Source organism: Pogoniulus pusillus, chromosome 3 (assembly GCF_015220805.1).
Source record: "Pogoniulus pusillus isolate bPogPus1 chromosome 3, bPogPus1.pri, whole genome shotgun sequence".
NCBI lineage: Eukaryota > Metazoa > Chordata > Aves > Piciformes > Lybiidae > Pogoniulus > Pogoniulus pusillus.
Window position 1 is genome coordinate 199,201 of NC_087266.1, and position 20,016 is coordinate 219,216.

Sequence of the window (20,016 nt, forward strand, 5' to 3'; positions counted from 1 at the left end):
AGAGTTGTGCAACATTTGGAAGAAGTTGGTGGAGCAGATTCTACTTCTCTATTTCTGTATCACCCAAAGCAGCTCTGCCACAGTAAGCTCAGCTGCTGAGAGCAGAGCAAACTATTCTGTGGATGCATGTGGGGAAGGCTTTGCACAGCCTGCACTGAGTCCTTTGTGCTTGTGACGGTTTGGGTGCTACCCCCCCACTTTAGAACTCACCCAGACCAGACTCAGCTGGCTCTGGAAAGTGAATGAAGCTTTGTATTTACAGCTTAGCACAATGCACAAGCAGACATTTACAGCAGATACAGTTACAGACAGAGATAGACAAGGTAAGAGGTAATACAGAAACACAACTCCCCTCCCAGAAACCTGAGTCCCCAGAAGGGGCTCCCAACCACCCTTCCACCTTCTCCCACCCCTCTACCTTGCCCCAAATGTTACCTTGTGCCCCAAGGAAGAAGGGAGGGTTGGCCAGGGGAGTTAGGAAGCAGGTGGATTAATCATAGAATCATAGAATCAACCAGGCCAGAAGAGAGCTCCAAGCTCATCCAGTCCAACCTAGCCCCCAGCCCCATCCAGTCAACCAGACCATGGCACTAAGTGCCTCATCCAGGCTTTGCTTGAACACCTCCAGGGATGGTGCCTCCACCACCTCCCTAGAGAGCGAGAAATGCAGCTCAAAGCCCAGGCAGTGCCTCGATGCCTTATCTATGTTTGGATTCTTGCTCTTATACATCTCAGCAAGCCTATGGGTGAAGTAGACATCACCACTGTTTCCCTTTCACAGCCTGTGATCTAGTTTTTCCTCACCAAAACATTCTAGCCTGCTTCAAACTAGCACAGTGCTGTGTGATGGACTCCTTCTATTGTTTTGGTTAGAAAAGATCTCAGAGTCTGACCATTATTTAGCTCTGCTCTTCTGGTGACAAGCCCTTACCCTCAGCACCACATCTCTGCATCTTTATTGCTGACCCACACTGCAGGGGATTTGTGGGGATTTGGGAGAAAGCAGCTGAGGAAATGTGAAGACAAGAACCAGAGGGAGACAATTCCATGGGTTGTGCCCACGCAGGGTGATCCTTTAGGAATACAGTGAATCAAAGAAGCCTCAGTGGTTTGGGTGCACAGCACTTGACTCTATATGTGAAAAACAGAAGAAGGTTCTTAGAAATCTGGTTGGGTGTGAAACAGAGGCACTCGGTGCTAGGTGCATGCAAAACGGGAAGACCAGAGAGGTGCATCAAGCCCTCTGAGCAGGGTTGCTGTTGAGCATGCTGGTGGTATCTGTGGATGCCATCTGACAGCCACTGAAGTGAGAACTCAAGCTCTCTTGCAGTGCTGTGGCAGGCCACTGGTGCCTTGCTGGTGTTTATGGACCTTGCTTTCTTGCAGGGCAAGCTAACTGCTGCTTCGTGTTGTGGGCAGTGATTTACTGGTGTGTTTTTAGCAAACTAAGCTGATCAGCTGACAAAAATAGATGTGAGAACTTTAAACAGGGCACCAGCTATTTAGAAATACTAAAGGGCTTGCCTCATATCAGGGAAAGGCATCACTGTGAGATGAGCTGGACTCCTTGTATCAGGGGAAGGTATGGCCCTGTCTGAGGACTGACACGGGAAAGGCTGATGTTCTCAATGACTTCTTTACCATGGGAGATAATGGCAGGGGCTGGAAGGAAGAGCTGCCCATCAAAAGTGAAGGTCAGGTTTGAGGCCACCTGAAGAACCTGAAAGTGTTCAAGTCCATGGGACCCAATGGGATACACATGGGGTGCTGAGGCTGCTAAACCCTTCTCTATTCTATTCCCAAGGCCATGGCAGTCTGGGGCAGTCCTCAGTGACTGGAAAAGGGAAACAGAACTGCCATTGTCAAACAGGGTAGGAAGGAGGAGCTGGGGAACACCAGGCCACTCAGTCTCACCTCTGTGCCCAGCAAGATCATGGAGCAGATCCTCCTGGAGGCACTCCTGAGACAGGAGGACAGTGAAGAGTTGATTGGCTACAGTCAGCATGGCTGCACCAAGGGCACATCCTGCCTGGCAAACCTGGTGGCCTTCTATGAACAGGTCACAACATTCATAGGTGAGGGGCAAGCAACTGATGGCATTGACCTGGCCCTGAGCAAGGCCTTTGACACTGTCCCACACCACAGCCTGGTCTCCAAGCTGGTGACACATGGGTTGGATGGGTGCACCACGAGATGGATAAAGAACTGCCTTGATGGCTGCACCCAAAGAGTGGCTGCCAATGGCTCCATGGCCAAGTGCAGGCCAGGGACAAGTGGAGTCCCTCAGGGATCAGTCCTGGCACCAATCTTGCTCAACACCTTTGTGGGTGCCATGGACAGAGGCACTGGGTGCAGCTTCAGCAAGTTTTCTGACCACACCAAGCTGTGTGGTGCAGCAGCCAGGCTGGAGGGCAGGATCCATCCAGAGGGACCTGCACAGGCTGCAGAGGTGGGCACAAGCCAAGCTCAGGATGTCCAACCAGACCAAGTGCAAGGCAATGTCAAGCACCAATGCAGACTGGGCAGTGCCAGGCTGGAGAGCAGCCCTGAGGAGAGGGACTTGGGGGTGCTGCTGGAGGAGAAGCTCAGCAGGAGCCAGCAGTGTGCACTTGCAGCCCAGAAAGCCAAGCAGAGCCTGGGCTGCAGCAGCAGAAGTGTGGCCAGCAGGGCCAGGGAGGGGATTCTCCCCCTCTGCTCTGCTCTGCTCTGCTGAGACCCCACCTGGAGTCCTGCATGCAGCTCTGGAGCCCCCATTACAAGAAGGATGTGGAGATGCTGGAGAGTGTCCAGAGAAGGCCACTGGGATGCTGAGAGGGCTGCAGCAGCTCTGCTGTGAGCACAGCCTGAAAGAGTTGGGGCTGTGCAGGCTGGAGCAGAGGAGGCTCCCAGGGGACCTTCTTGTGGCCTTCCAGCAGCTGAAGGGGGCTCCAAAAAAGCTGGGGAGGGACTTTTCAGGATATCAGGAAGTGTCAGGACTGGGGGGAATGGAGCAAAGCTGGAGATGGGTAGGTTCAGTCTGGCCATGAGGAGGAAGTTGTTGAGCAGGAGAGTGGTGAGAGGCTGAAATGGGTTGCCCAGGGAGGTGGTTGAGGCCCTCTCCCTGGAGGTGTTTCAGACCAGGTTGGCTGGGACTCTGGGCACCCTGATCTAGGGTAGGGTGTCCCTGCCCGTGGCAGGAGGGATGGAACTAGATGATCCTTGTGGTCCCTTCCAACCCTGATTGGTTCTATGATTCTATGATGGAGGTTACAGATGTGGCCAGCTCTGATGGCCATGCTGGGATGAGGGATCAGCACTGTGAGACAGGCACAGGATGCTTCACCAGCCAGGCTAAAAAGCAGTCAGCAACTGGACTGAAATCCTCCTGCACTGCATAGAGGTGTAAAAGTAGCATGTACAACATGCAGCAGTGTTAGAGTCCATCTGGTCCTCAGCAGCACCACAACTGCTCTGCCCTGTTTCCCTGGCAGAATTCCCACCTTTCCTGTGGTTTACAGCTCCTCCAGCTCGCTGCAGATCATCCTGAGTAAGGCTGGCAACTGAAATTCCTACTGCTGACTCTCCATGAAAAAGAGCATCTTTATGTCAGATTTGGCCAGCAAATCTCTCCTCTTCTGGTGCTGGACCCATACCTACATTAAGCTTTGACAGCCAGCAGCTGGGTATTTGGCTTTCCTGCTGCAAGCTGAGACTTCTGTATTGTCTTCCCAGCAGGTACAGCATTGCCCGGGGAGGTGTTTCTGTGCTCCAGCGCTTTGACTACATCAGCTTTGTTCAAACAACCTCTGGTGGGGAAAAACAAACGAAAGAAAACAACAACACAAACCCACACCGCACCACCAAGCCTGCAGCGAGAGAAGAGGGCAAGGGATGGATAAAGCTATTGTGTAGGGAAAGACAAGGTCTGGGGGCAAACCACGAGCAGGATTGTGGTGGGATGAGCAAGCAAAGATGTTGCCATTGTCTGAGAGGTTTCATTGCAGGGTGCAGGGATGTTTGGTGTGTGTGATTCACAGCAAAAATGCCAGTGATGTTATACTCAGCCCTGAAACTGTGCTGCAGCACGAATCAATGCTGAGCTGCTAAGTGAAAGAAAAGCATGTAACATTTATGCAGTGTCAAGTTCGTGCCCTTGAAAGTGCAGATCCCAGAGCTGTGGGCTGGTGGGCTCCATGGACATCAGTGAAGACATACTGATGCAGAGCAGCTGAGAACAGGCCTGCCAGAGAAGGTCCCTGGTCCCTGCTGAAAGGCTGCTTGTCTCTCTCAAGCTACAAAGAAACACAGAGGAAAAAAGACAGGATTCACTTGTTTACTTGTTTATCCCACCTTAGATTGTGCCAATAAAGTACAGCTTAAGGATGGTATTGGTGGCTGTTAGAAAGTCCATTTATGCTTTTTCACAAGCCCATGTTGCACATGGCTACAGTAAACCTGAGCTCTGCTTTCCACTGCTGCAAAAGGGTCTCCATAGATCACTTCTGGATATTCTTTTTCTTCTCCCTCCAGATAACCTGATGACACAGTCTGACAGTTGTAGTACAAATGAAACATTCCTATAATTTTCAGAAGCTGGGTTGGTTCCTGGGGCTGTTTTTCACTGGACATCAACAGGCATCATTCTGTTCCTCTAAGTTAAACAGGTGCAGGTCTGTACATGGCTGAGGATCTCAGATTTTATTTCTATTTGTGGTCAAGTGCCCAAAAAGAAATGACAGTGAGTCCTGCTGGCCTTAATTCTTCACCCCCTTACCACTATGGCTGCCTTAATTTCTGGGGCAAAACTCTGCTTTGTGCCCATGTTTCTTTTGCTAAGCTGTAGCACTGCTGAATGGGCATGGGGGTGGCTGGAATCCTAGTACGGCCTAGAGAGTTGATGTGCTTACCCTTGTTCCACCTGAAGATTCATCAGCTTTGGCTTAGAGCATCCCCATGGCTTATGTCTTTAGCCTGGAGAAGAGGAGGCTGAGCACAGACCTTGCTGTTCTCTGCAACTCACTGAAAGGAGGTGGCAGTGAGGTGGGAGTTGGTCTCCTTCTCCCTAGTATCAAGTGGTAGAACAACAACAATAGAAAAAGGCCAAGAGGCCTCAAGTTGCACCAGGAGAGGTCTGGATTGGATATTAGGAAAGATTTCTTCACAGAAAGGGCAGCCAGGCACCAGAACACCAGCTCTGGAGGTGTTAAAAAGCCATGTACATGTGGTGCTTCGGGATGGTTTTAGTGAGCATGCTGCTGTGAGGTTGACAGTTGGACTTTTCCAACTTGAACAACTCTGTGATCTGCTGTGGGAGGTGGGAAATGAGGACTTTATGTCATGTATCAAAGCAAAAGAGGCTTTAAACCCTGCTTCACCCATTTGCTAATTATCAAGTGAAGTCAATTCTGCTGCCTCTTTTTCCAGAAGCCCAACCATGCTTCTGCACCCAGAACTGGGAACTGGTGCACACCTATGGATGATAGTGCATGCAGGAGTTCATCCATCTGAAGGTGTTTAATCCATGCTCCTCAGCCTGCTGTTGAGCCATCAGTATGGTCTGCCTCAGAGCTCCTGTTTGCTTTGTGTTTTTTAGACATTTAATGATTCCCATCTCTTGGGACTCATCAGTGCACTCTTGCATGTGTAGTCCCTGAAGTCTGTGGATCCCTACCTCGTCTCTGGCAAATGCAAAGAGGTGCATCATCTGATGAAGTGCTTTTTGTGATTTAGAAGCAGCAGCAGGACTAAGCACAGAGATCAATATTGATTATCACAGTTTTTCCTGGGCTCAAGAAAAGTGATAAGGGACCGTGGGCTTTCAGTGGTTCTGAAGTGTGCCTGCCTTCCTCGTCCCTGTGAAAAATCCAGCTGAGGGTAAGTAATGCTGTTGGCATCAACATTCATTCTGGACCAGTGATGCTATGGCCATTACAAGGAGGATGTAGCCTTCCCCATAATGAATTGCAGTAAGTCTGTGCACATATATGTGGCTGGAGCTGAGTTTGATAAATTATCTGCCTTGATTCTGCCTCTACTACTTTTTCTGAAGCTTGTCAAACAGAAAGTGGTGGCAAAGACCCTGGTGTGGTGTACACATTTGCATTGCTGCTCGTGGGCCACTCACAACACATATTCATGAGCCAGTATGTGGTGTTTTGTTTCTTTATCCAGCTGTGATGAAGGAGCAACTGAGGCTCCTAAGTACTGTGAGCAATAAAGAACTGAATTAACAAGGCAAGAAACTCTGCTAATTCAGCCATCAATAGTTCCTGCAGTGCTTGGTGCTGGAGGGGGGAGATGGAGCAGGCATGCTTTTTCTGTGTTTGCACTTTGCTTGTCCTGGAAGGTTGTGCCATCCCAGCCTCTCACTGCACTGAACGGGGGAACAGCTGTGCACTCTGCTGCCGCTGGCCTGGGGTGACCTCAGCTTGGCTGCTTAGTTTTGTGCAGGGTCTGGCTGCAGAGGCAGGTACAGACTTAATGCAAATTATCACCTGAGCTCTGGTGGCTTTTGCATTACAACGACAAGAAGCTAGGAGCAGAATGGGTTGCCACTTCATGGTAACAGGCTCCTGTTTTCCCATGTCTTCCTTTGGAAACAATAAATGCTCCTTTGTGTCTTGAGACAGAAAGCCCCTCCATAGACTGCAGCCTCATCTGCATGCCAGCTTGTGCAGCCGCAGCAGCCTCAACACTTCTTTTATCCCAGAGACTTCTGGTTTGTTGTGACTGCCCAGACAAAAAGCCCCCTCTGAGTGTGTACAAGGTACCCCTCTTGCCTCTTTCAACCACTAAGTCTTGTACCTGAAGCTGCCCAGGGAAAGCAGCTGAGGTGCTCAATAAAAGCTACAAAAGCCTGGCACATCCCAAGGCCTCTTTGTGGAAGCTGCCTCTGCCTGCAGGATGAGTGCACAGAGAAAGTCTGCAGTCTTGAGGGTTGCTGTACCTGGAGGGGCTGCATTCATTAGTGATATCAAGAGTGGCACAGACTTTTGAACTTGAAGGCTTCTCAGATGGGTGTCCCTTCCTGGAGCTCTGCAGAAGCTCATTCTGCTGTTTGGGCACAGTGGGATGTGGTGTTGTCTGGAGGTTCCCACCTTTGGGGTGCATACTCTCCCAGGAGATATTGCACTATGCACTTGGAAAGCAACTTTGTGAGTCACAGTGGCTCTGCTCCAGCTGTGCTATGGCAGTGCTTTGGGTGAGAGGTGCTCAGAAGAAGGCATCCCTGGCACCAGTGGGCTGCAGTTAGTCACTAGTATCAGTATTTCAGGCAATCTTATTTTGTCCATGTCCAGTGCCAACATTCAAAAAGGAAAAAGTGGATTTACTCAGAGTTCAGAGCAGCTTTTCATCACTCACTGGTAGAGAGACTGAGGCTGAGATCTCCCTTTGCTCCTTACAGACCACAGGCACTGCTCAGAAGTTACATTTCTCTATTTTGCACAACACAGCAGGTTTTCTAGGTGTCTAGGTGAGCTCAGATCCTTGGGTTCCAAAAGGCTAACAGCTTGGCAAAGAGAAAGCTGACACCTGCTGTTCAAGCCACCTCAAAAGCTTGCCTCAAATGATTTCTTCTGTTAAAGAGAAAGCCAATGGAGTTGAGCACTCTCTCTCCAACATATTAATAGTTCTGTAAATATAAAACCTGCTGCTGATATGGAATCATAGAACCAGTAAGGCTGGAGAAGACACCTAAGATCAAGTCCCAGCCATCAACCAAACACCACCATGGCCACTAAGCCTTGTCCTGAAGTGCCATGGCTCCATGGTTTTTGAACAACTCCTGGGATGGTGACTCCACCACCTCCTTGTGCAGCCTGTTCCAGTCCCTGACCACTCTTCCAGGAAAGAATTTTTTTTCTAATGTCTAATCTAAACCTCCCCCAGTGCCACTTGAGGCCATTTCTGTGGGGCTTACAGGAGGTCTGGGGAGGGACTATTGACCAGGTCTTGTAAAGACAAGACGAGGAGGAATGGGTTTAGAGTGGCAGAGGGGAGATTGAGACTGTATGCTAGGAAGAGGTTCTTTACAGTGAGGGCAATGAAACAGTGGCACAGGTTGCCCAGGGAGGTTGTGGATCACAGAATCACAGAATGAGATGGAAGGCCAGGCTGGAGTCTGGAGTGACCTGTCCTAGTGCGAGGTGGCCCTGCCTATGGCAGGGGGTTGGAACCAGATGATCTCTGAGGTCCCTTCCAACCTAAACCATTATATGATTAGTTGGGAGAAGAGACCAACTCCCACCTGTCCCCAGCCTCCTATCAGAGAGTTATTGAGAGCAAGATGGTTTCTCCTCAGCCTTCCCTGAGATGGTCCTCACCAGCCCTGTTCTCCAGACCCTTCACCAGCTTCGCTGCCCTGCTCTGGACATGCTCCAGTTCCTCAATGCCCTTGGAGTGAGGGGCCCAGAACCAAATGTGTTGTGAAAAATAATCCCATCAGGCTCACCTGTGCTTCCACATTTCCCTGAAGTATTGTTTCTGGAGTACTGACATACAGCTACTGAGAGTTTCTGCTCTGCACTTGAATTAATTGGATTTACTTATCTTTTCACGGTGCTTTGTCCCAGTGCTTTTCTCTAGCCATCTGGGGAGTCTCAGCTTTGCATTGGAAGCTTCTTAGAAGCTTGATCTTATCAAATTTACTTAATGACTTTTTGTTTGCATATCAAAGACAATGACTACACTGCCTGACTCCAAAGCTAGATCTAATCTTGACTCTTGTGTGAAGCCTTTGATCTGGGTGCACCCAGCGCCTGTCACACAGCAAACCGCGGCTGTGCCATTAAGACACGCCAGCGACAGCAGCTCCTCAGGAGCACGACCTGCTGCTGGATCTTCTGAAAGGGGCAGGCAACCTGCACTCTGTTAGGGCAGGGCACTCAGAACCTCAGCAGATCTGCAGGGCACATTCAGCACCTGAGGCAGCTCTGCTTCACAGAGCCTTCTGTGTGCAAGCCCAGCGTCAGGCTCACCCATGGGCATGAAGGTGATGTGGGGCAGCGAGCACCTTGCAGAGAGCCTGGAGATGGGGCACAGCGAAAAGGGAGTGAAACATTCCATCTGAACATGAGGAAAACATTCTTCAGTTGTAAGGTCACTGGAGCAGGCTGCCCAGAGAGACTGTGGAGCCTCCTCTGGAGAGGAGTGATTGGCACTGGAATGGGCTGCCCAGGGAGGTGGTGGAGTCACCATCCCTGGAGCTGTTCAAGAAAAGCCTGGATGAGGCACTTAATGCCATGGTCTGGTTAATTGGCCAGGGCTAGATGCTAGGTTGGGCTGGATGAGCCTGGAGATCACTTCCAGCCTGGTTGATTCTATCATTCCAAACTCACCTGGCTGTGGTGACCCTGGGCAATCTGCTGTGGGTGACCCTGCTTTATCAGGGCATTTAAAACAATAGGATCATAAAGACCTCTAAGATCAAGTCCAACTGTCAACCCAACAGCACTGTGCTTGCTAAAGCTTGTCCATGTCTATGTGGTGTTTGAACACCTCCCACAATGGTGACTCCACCACCTTCCCATGCCTGACCACTCAGTAAAGAACTTTATCCTAGTATCTAACCTACATGTCACCTGGTGCAACTTCAAGCTGAACTAGATAATCTCCAGAGGTCCCTTCCAGCCCCTATGATTCTATGATTCCATGTTAGGAAGAGGTTCTTCAGCATGAGGGTGGTGAGAGCCTGGAATGGGAATGAGGTGGTTGAGGCCCCATGGCTGGAGGTGTTTGAGGCCAGGCTGGCTGAGGCTGTGTGCAGCCTGCTCTAGGGTAGGGTGTCCCTGGGCATGGCAGGGGGTTGGCACTGGCTGCTCCTTGTGCTCCCTTCCAGCCCTGACTGATTCTATGATTTCTCACCCCATATATGAGTTCACATGCTGAAGCACCTCAGATCTGATTTGTTGCAGTACAGTTCCTTAGGGATGAGGATTCAATTCAACGATTTTGATGTAGTCCTGATGAGAAGAGGGAAGAGTAAAAGCAATGCCTGCATGCTATGCAGGTCAAGCCTTGCAGCACAAAGCTTGCAGACAGGGCCTGGTGCCCAGCTCCTTAACTCAGGACTTCAGCAGATACTGGGTTTGCCCCAAGCAATAGCCTGGCTATGCACAGGCATTCCTAACAGCTTTGAAGGAAGAAGTCTATAACTGCTTTCAGCATCTGAAGAAGTGGCTGCGATCCCCCCGGGGCTGCCATGACTCCTTCTGCAGTGCTCACACCGCTGCCCCGAGCACAAACTCTCGGTCCGCACTGCTGCGCTCGTCCAGTCCCTGCTGGCACCCGAGCTGCTGCCGAGGGGTGTGGGGGTGATCAGCGAGGCAGAACAAAGGAAACTGCTGTTATCCTGTGCTCCCCTGGGGAGCAGCAGGGCAGGATGGTCAGGGAGAGCTTTCAAGAAGGATGTCTTTGAAGTTTTCAGTGAGTGGCTGTAGACAAAGGGCAGGATGTGCCAGTCAGCTGTGCGCTGGAGGCTGGGGCAGGAGCTGGGAGGGAGCCCATGTCTGCCATCAGGCACTGAACCTTTCCTACAGAGGGTTGGAAATCCTACGTAAAAGCAATTACATTCTGTTTTGTTGCAGCAATGGCCGCGGATGGAGCCTGGAAGGGTAATAAACCCACTGCCACTTGGGAGCCAGGCAGGGGTGGGACCAGCGCGACGCCTCCAGCTAATGGCAGTAAATGCAGGTGGCGGCCTCCGGCAGCTGCTCCAGCACTTGCCGTTCCCTCTGGGTCTGTTTCTGTTGCCTTTCGGGTTGATGGATCCTCCGTAGGAAAAGGACACCCAAGGCACACACAGCCCAGGCTCCCAAGCTCCTTGCCTGGACCTTAGCGAGTCATCGAGGAGCCTGTCTGCTGGAGGGCTGGGAAATGTCAGCAACAGATCCGAACGATGCAGCCCTGACATTTGAGAGCCAGAGTCATAGAATCATAGAATTAGTTTGGTTGGGAAAGAGATCACCAAGCCAAACCATCCTCTAGCTCTGCCAAGGCTGGTGCTAAACATTGTCTCTCAGCACCATGCCTGCATCTATGGAACGCTTCTGAGGATGGGGATTCAGCGACCTCCATGGGCAGCATATTCCCCAGGTTTGAGAAGCCTTTCAGTGAAGAAGTTTCTTCTAATATCTGATCTAAGTCTCCCCTTCATATTTTGTTATTTTCAGAGTCTGAAGTTCACAGTTGGTTTTCTTGCTGTGCCACGGTTCAGCCAAAATTCTTCTTTCCAAAACCTTTGAAAAGAGAAGAATTCCAGGGCTAAGCTGCATCTTTTCTAGACATCCTGCAATTATCTTCTGGTTTTGTCAGACGACCAAGTTTTGTTCCTGCACAAAGCCTATTTTTGACTTGAAGCTCTGATTTCATAAGCTTAAAGTGCATTTGGCAGGCATGAGGATGCTGCACTCATTGTTATTCCAAAGAGCTAGCAGAGGAGGGAAGATGCCTGCATTAACAAGCAGAGTGGGACAATGTGTCATTTGTAGCTTGCTTAAACTAATCAATGATATGGGATTATGAGCAAGACTTGCCCAGAGGCTGAGGATTTTATTGTAACACTTACAAATGGTATTAAAGCGATGCCTATAACAATGCTCTTGATGAAATTTAATCTTCCTTAACCACCGGGCTGTGATCACAAAAAGCCACTGGAAGCCTAGGAGCAGCTTCCTGTAACCTGGGTGGATGTTTGACTCCCAGATGCACACCAGTGTGGCTATGCTTATGGGCTGTAGTCACATCAATGGAGAACTTTCTTCTGTACTGCTCTGTGGATGTGCTTTTGCTCGTAAATATCCTGGGACACATTGCTCAGGGTGCTGGAAATCCAGCCCTTCATCTCTTTCTTTTTCAGCACTCAGCTTGGACAGACATGAAAGCATTCCTGTGTTCCACTGATCAGACTGCATCGAGGATGTGACTAGAAAGGGTGGCTGTGGTCTGTTTATTGTCAGGATATTGCTTCTGGTGGTAAGCTGAGTGAGGTGCTAGTAAGGGTGGTGGTGGGGAAAGTTATAGGTAAGCAAAGAAAGGTTTACGTGAGTCTCCATCACCCTATGCCAGCTTTACTTCCATCAGTTCTGCTAGGAGCTCATCCCAGAACTGGGGAAAGTCCATCTTGGCTAGTCAAAGGAAAAGCAAGAGGGACATTCAGGCTGACTGATCTCCCAGGACTGTGAACGAGGTCAGTGCCAGAGGCTGCAACTAGGTCCACAACTCCTGAGGACCATTTTTAGCATTGCTTCTCTGTTTGAGTTGTTGTTTTGGGGTGGGGTTTTCCTTTTTTAATCCCCACCAGAGGAGAAAAGAGGTCTGACAAATCACGGCCATGCTCCCCGAGAGCCCCGTGAGGCCATCGACAGCACATACAGAGGAACCTCCCACCCCACAGGGCTGCTGATTGTCCCATCTCTCTTTACCTCTCCAACCCGATCTTTCTGGAGAATCTGATGCTGGCAACGCTGGTGAGCACAGTGCTGTGCCTGTGCTGCTCAGGGCTGGCTGAACACTGCTGCACTGCAAGAGAGAGCTGTGAGCACAGTGCTGGTGAGCACAGTGCTGTGCCTGTGCTGCTCAGGGCTGGCTGAACACTGCTGCACTGCAAGAGAGAGCTGTGAGCACAGTGCTGGTGAGCACAGTGCTGTGCCTGTGCTGCTCAGGGCTGGCTGAACACTGCTGCACTGCAAGAGAGAGCTGTGAGCACAGTGCTGGTGAGCAATTCTGATGTCCTTTTGTCTTATTTTCAGATAATTCCATTGGGAACAAATCTATACCCATGGAAAGGAGGATGACTCCTTACCATAGTATAAAGCTGACATTGCCTCTGAGACCTTTTTCTCCAGAGGAATTTGAAGCATTTTGAGTACAGTAAGAACAGAAGAGTTTTCTTTTTGGAGAAGGAAGCTCTTTTCCTGTCTTTCCCCACACACACACTGAAATCTGTCTAAAATGATTGAAATGCCTCCCTCACAGTGTGGTGCTAATTCCATCTTGGCACCTCTCTGTGCTCCCTGTTCATGGAAGCAGCTTTGTTTCCTCAATAAACAAGAGCTACACCACTTGTTGGTTTCATCGAGTTAATTGCATGAGCTGTCCAGGACCAGGTCTGACTCTGCCCAAACCAGTGGTTATGTGAAAGGGATGGGGTCTAGACAGAAGTGCAATGTGGGCACAGGCACCTCTGAAGAGAGTTGCTGCCAACTATCAGTAGATGTTGAAATATGAAGAGAAGCAGCCATAGGAAGGGGGTTTGACAAGTGTAGGTGGGTTTTTCCTTTCCTTCTCTTGGGTGCAGCTCTGAATCTGATGGCAATGTAATGTAAGCTCTGAGGCACCACAAATCTGAAAGCCATTGAGATCTGCCCTTCTGGGTGGATTCAGATTGGACGTGAGGAGGAAGTTCTTCAGCATGACAGTGGTAAGGACCTGGACTGGGTTGCCCAGGGAGGTGGTTGAGGCCCCATGCCTGGAGGTGTTTCAGGCCAGGCTGGATGGGGCTCTGGGCAGCCTGCTCTAGGGTAGGGTGTCCCTGGGCATGGCAGGGGGGTTAGAACTGGCTGCTCCTTGTGGTCCCTTCCAGCCCTGACTGATTCTGTGGATTTATAACAAAGAAGACTTACTCCAAAACTCCAGGATACGTCTTTTTGGCTTTATAACAATCCAAAGTCCCACAACCAAGCATTTTGCTGAAGAAATTTGCTCTTTCTCCATCAATATCTGCACTGGAGAAGGCACTTCTCAGCATGTGTACAAGCTCCATGTTTCTTTGGAGAGCGACTCCACGGTAGCATGGGCTGGGAGAGCTGGAAAAAGGGTGCCTGCAGCCTAACCAAGCGAGATGTGCTGGGGCTCAGTGCCTCTCCTCCTGGCTGAGGACTTTGGCCAAGAAGGGGCCCAGGAAATCACTTACCTTGCCTGTGTCACAGAAACATGAGCAATAGTTCCCTCTGAATTACACCCTGAAATATCCTGGCTAGGATGAGTCTGGTTTAGAACAAGATTTGACAGTTACATAATGGTGGCCTCAATGATCTTGAAGGTCTTATCCAACCAAAATGATTCTGCCATTCTCTCCAAGGTTGAGAATCACCAAAGCCAAAAGTTTTTGTACAATCTAATAGCTTTTTTCCCCTCAGCCTTTCCAATAATGGTACTGCACATCAGCTCGGATCTTGGCAACTTTCCCAAGATCTGCAGATCAGCTGAATTCCATCTACTTAGTGGAAGGCTGCCAAATGATGCAGCTGAGGACCTGTCTCCTTTATCTGAGCTGTAGCTATCATGCTTATCTGATATTTGCAAATGCTGTTTGAAGATTTGGGGGCAATTGGCTTTCTTGCACCATTCAAGTATTTCTTGTTCCAAGATGGGTTGAACATACCTCACAGCAGATATTCTGGTGGCTCAGGCTATGGTTGCATTCCAGGTCTGTCCTGACCTTGAAACAGCTGAGTGTATAATCATAGAATCAACCAGGGTGAAAGAGAGCTCCAAGCTCAGCCAGCCCAACCTAGCACCCAGCCCTGCCAAACCAACCAGACCATGGCACTAAGTGCCCCAGCCAGGCTTGGCTGCAACACCTCCAGCCACAGCCACTCCACCACCTCCCTGGGCAGCCCATTCCAATGCCAATCACTCTCTCTGACAACAACTTCCTCCTCACATCCAGCCTAGACCTGCCCTGCCACAGCTTCAGGCTGTGTCCCCTTCTGTTGCTGCTTGCCTGGCAGCAGAGCCCAACCCCACCTGGCTACAGCCTCCCTGCAGGCAGCTGCAGGCAGCAATGAGCTCTGCCCTGAGCCTCCTCTGCTGCAGGCTGCACCCCCCCAGCTCCCTCAGCCTCTCCTCACAGGGCTGTGCTCCAGGCCCCTCCCCAGCCTTGCTGCCCTGCTCCAAACACCTTCCAGCACCTCAGCATCTCTCTGCAATGGAGGAGCCCAGACCTGGACACAAACTCAAGCTGTGGCCTGAGCAGTGCTGAGCACAGGGGCAGAATAACCTCTCTTGTCCTATGTGGAGAAGAGGAGGATCAGAGGGGCTTAATGGAAAGCTAGGCTGGAAGGGGCCATTAAAGGTCATCTGGTCTAAAATGCCTTGCATAAAAAGGGGACATCTTCAACTGTGTTGGGTGTTTAACAATGCATTAGCCAACAGCAAAGCCCAGAACCATTCAGCATGTGGTGAACTGCTGAGTCCCAAAGAGGTGCAGCCTGGAAGGCCTGATTCTATGCACAGTCATTGTTTTATAAGATTTAAGGCTAAAATCTAAGCTAAAGGCCAAAACTAAAACCCAGCTGTTGCAAAAGATGGGGAAACACTGAGCCAGGTGGCCCAAAGAGGTGGGAGACAGCCTGGAAATATTCCAAATCAGGTTGCATGGGGCTCTGAGAAACCTGCTCTACTTGCACATGTCAATGCTCACTGCAGAAGGGTTGGACTGGAAGATCTGTAAAGGTCCCTTCCCGTCCATACCAACCTATCCTTACCAGCAAAGCACAATTTATGTAACAGAAAGCATCCAATGCCACCTGCAGCTACTGTCTCAAACAGGTTTGCTCCAAAAAGCAGCTCTGTGGAGAAAGGCCTTGGCGTGCTGGTGGGCAGCGAGTTCTGCGTGGGCCAGCAATGTGCCCCTGTGGCCGAGAGAGCCAATGGCATCCCGGAGGGCATCAGGAAAATTGTGGCCAGCAGGGCTGGGGAGGTTCTTCTCTTCTCTACTCTGCCCTGGTGAGACCACACCTGGAATTTTCTGTCCAGTTCTGGGCTCCCCAGTTCAAGAGAGACAGGACCTGCTGGAGAGAGCCCAGCAGTGAGCTATGAGGGTGACTGGGGGACTTGAGCATGTCCCCTGTGGAGAGAGACTGAGAGCCCTGGGGCTGTTTAGTCTGGAGAAGAGAAGGCTGAGAGGAGATCTGATAGATGTTGTGATGGTTTGGGTGTTCCCTGCCTCCCCCTCTCCCCCCACTTTAGAAGTCACCCAGACTAGTCTCAGCCGGCTCTGGGAATATAAATGAAGCTATTTATTTACAGCAGCACAATACACAAGCAGGTATTTACAGTATATACAGTTATAGACAGAAATAGACAAGGTAAAAGGTAATGCAGAAACACAACTCCCCTCCCAGAAACCTCAGTCCCCAGGAGGGGCTCCCAACCACCCCTGCACCTGCCGCCTGCCCCTCTCAACCTTACCCCAGTCCCAAGGAAGAATGGAGGTTCGACCAAGAGGGTAAGAAGCAAAGGTGAGTGGAGAATGTGTTAGAGGTGCAGCTCAGCCAGCAGCCCAGCCAGAGTGAGAGAAAATGGCCAGAGCGTTCTCATGCTTTCATTTCTCCTTCCCAAACTCCTCAGGGAGACTCTGAGAGGAATAGACATCACCTCTGTTTCCCTTTCACAGCCTGTGATCTAGTTCTTCTCACCAAAACATTCTAGCCTGCTTCAAACTAGCACAGATGTGCACAAATATCTGAGGGGTGAGTGTCAAGTAGATGGGGGTCAATCTCATCCCTGGTCAGCAGCAATAGGACGAGGAGAAATGGCTACAAACTGGAACACAGAAGGATTCACCTCAACATGAGGAGAAACTTCCATACAGTGAGGGTGCCAGAGCCCTGGAGCAGGCTGCCCAGAGAGGCTGTGGAGTCTCCTCTGCACACTTTCCAAACCCACCTGGATGCATTCCTGTGTGAACTACCCTGGGTGATGCTGCTCAGCAGGGAGGTTGGACTGGACGATCTCTGTAGGTCCCTTCCAAACCTCTAAAGTTCTGTGGTGCTGTGAAAATGACTGTGTTCCACTGCACTTTGGATTGCTGCATCAATAACTGCTCTCCAGCTCCTCAGGTTGAGCTGCAGGTGATTGTACAAGTGGCTGGAATCCCTCTTATGTTTTGCTGGATCTAGCCTCACTCACTCTGCTGCCTTGGCATCTAGGTTTTCTTGGATGCTTCTTTCTCTTCCCTCCCAGAGCTGGAATGGGTGGTGGACCAGTGACCACATGGGCAAGCTTTCTCTGGGGAGAGGAGGATGCTCTGCAGAGCCATGCCGCGGCTGTGCAGGCAGGGACAGCCAGGCAAAGCTGTCACTTAGCATCTCCCATGTGCCAGCATCATCCCTCTACGACAGCTTTTTCAAAGCACAAGCCAAGAAGTCCTGTGATCAGGCTTCCCTTGCAATCTGGCTGTCTGGCAAGGCATAGCTAATGGATTCAGTCCTCGTATCTGATCAGCAAAGCACATTATTCTGTGCTTTACAGGCAGCAGGCTGAGGTCGTTCCTGAGAGAGCCTGTGCTGGCAGAGATGTCTGCACACCCCTGCCCCAGTTAGGAGGCATTTTCCACTCTGCTCTTCAGGAGCTTTTCTTTACATTATATACAGCAACTTATAATTATAAGCAGGGAGTTATTTAAGGCAGTCCAGCCCATTGCTTGTTACCCAAAATACCTTCAGAGTGTGCCTGTATATCCCCTTGGAATGGGAGTGATTGTGTAACAAGTGCAGCTGTGGGTAGCTCCACTGCCACATGTGCTAGAGCAATGCAGACCCACTGCAACCAAAGAGCAATCTCCTCATTTCCCTCCCCACTGCCACCTCCCATGGAAGCAGCTGAGAATGGCCAAGCCTGCTCTTCACTCCTGACCCTCTCCTAAAGGCAGAAGACTTTGTGGCAACCTCATGCATCTGCAGCGGAGAAGCAGCAGCATGGTTACTGCAACACAGCATTTGTTTGTGCCACACCCACAACCGTCTCATTTTTTGAAGTAGAAATTCATTCCTGGGTAATTCCAACCACAGGCAATCTTCCACTGCAGCACCCACAGTGAGCTTCATACCAACTTCTGAATGGGCGCCTTGATGCCTGGAAATTGATTTATGGCCAGAGCACGAATCTCATCACATGCTTGGCCTGCAAATCACAGCATTTATGTCTCTTGTGCTGTCTTTTAGAAGCCAGTGTGGAAGTGAAGAAGGGAGAAGCAGCTGCTCCATGCTGCTTTCCCACTCTTCCTAATTCCCTGGGACTCCCACAGCAATATGGTTTAACGTCCCTGGTGATCTTGGGTTGATGGTTGGACTCTATGATCTTAGAGGTTTCTCCCAGCAAACAGTTCTGTGACTCTATGTGGCTGATCACTTTGCAACTCCTTATCTCCCACAAATCCACAAGAAAAATCCTCTACAGCGTCACAGATTTGTCTGGTCCCTCAGCACCACATCTACCTGTCTTTTAAATCCTTCCAGGGATGGGGACCCCACCACTTCGCTGGGCAGCCTCTTCCAGGGCTTGACAAGCCTTTAGGAGAAGAAACTTGTTCTTATGTTCAACCTAAACCTCCCCTGGCTGAAGCCACTTCCTCCCTCCTGTTGCTTGTTACCTGGGAGAAGAGAGCAAGCCTCACCTTGCTTTATGGACTGTCACAATTCATGGGGAAGCAGTTGTGAAGGCCAAGAAAATTAGCTTAGAGGGAAGGAAGAAACCCCTGGGGGACATGACTCATGTCAGCTTTCTGAGGCTGGAAGCTCTCAGAGGCACTCTTCATGAGCTTCATGGCTCATCATTATTCCTCCTGAGATCCAACCTTGATTCATCTCAGGCTTCCCAAGTAAAGACTGAACCAGCACTCGGCTGCTCTTCTGGCTCACCGCCAGCTCCCGAAAGCTGCCTCTCCTATTTTGGGTTTCACACTTTGATGCATAGACACAGAGGAGGACAAACTGACTGTTTCACACTGTGGTGCTGCAGAGACTGCTCGGCTGGTGCCCAGGTGTGCTGGCAGGACTTGCCCTGCTTCTCTAGCACATCACCAGCCCTGCTCGAACGCCCTGCAGGTGCTGGCAGAGTCCTCAGCTGCGTTACAGGAGCAGCGAGTTCACTGCGGAGTCCTGAAGACACAGCCCTGCCCCCACCTGCCTTTTACTGTGCAAGCACTCAGAAGTGCTTTTTAGCCTCAGTTAAGCCACTGAAGAGGTTGTTTCATCACCTTAGCTGCATTTTGTGCACCTCTTTAATATGGCCTAGACAGAAGGGAAACTTGGAGCATTATTTTAGTTTCTCGAGTTGCAAAGAAAGGCATTAACAGAATTTTTCACAGAAACAGACTGGTGGGCATGGAAAGGGACCTCTGGAGATCATCCAGACCAATCCCCTTGCTAAAGCAGGGCACCCACAGCAGGTTGCCCAGGATCACAATGTCCAAGTGGGTTTGGGGTCTCTCCAGAGACGGAGACTCCACAACCTCTCTGGGCAGCCTGCTCCAGGGCTCCAGCACCCTCACACCAAAGAAGGTTTTCCTTATGTTTAAGTGAAAGCTCCTGGGTTCCACTTTGTGTCCATTGTCCCTTGTTCTGTTGCTGGGCACCACTGAAAAGAGTCTGGCCCCATCTTCTTGACCTCCACCCTTTAGCTCTTGCTAAGCATTGATCAGATCCCCTCTGGGACTGTTCTTCTCCAGGCTCACCAGCCTCAGGGCTTTCAGCCTTTCCTCCTCTCAGAAATGCTCCAAGCCCCTCAGCATCTTTGTGGCCCTCCAGTGGGCTCTCTCTGAGAGTCCCCTGTCCTTCTTGAACTGGAGAGACAGAACTGGACACAATACTCCAGGTGCAAACCTCACCAGGTCAGAGGGGAAGGAGAACCTCTCTTGACATTGCTTGGTCACGGTACCTTGTTGTCTGCTTGTCTTAACTCCTTTATGGCACACAACACAAAAGCTGGAAGGGAATCAGGAAACAATCAATTGCAGAACCTTTTGCAGTGGCATTTATAATTCTGGAGAGTCAAGTAGGCTGGGACTCAACCAATGTTTCTCTTCTCAGGCAGCAGATAAACATGGGAAAGGAAAAGCAAACCTCAGAACTGTTTCTTTCTTACCAGGGCAGCCTGGCTCCCAGATGAGCCACGCTGCTAAAAGCAGGCTCTTCGATGACACAAGCTGTGACACTGGGTCTGCTTTTAAGAATGAAAAGCTTTAAAAATAGTTCTCCTCAACAAGAGGAGTTTGATGACTCAAAAGGACACGTTCCCATGAAAGCCAAGGGC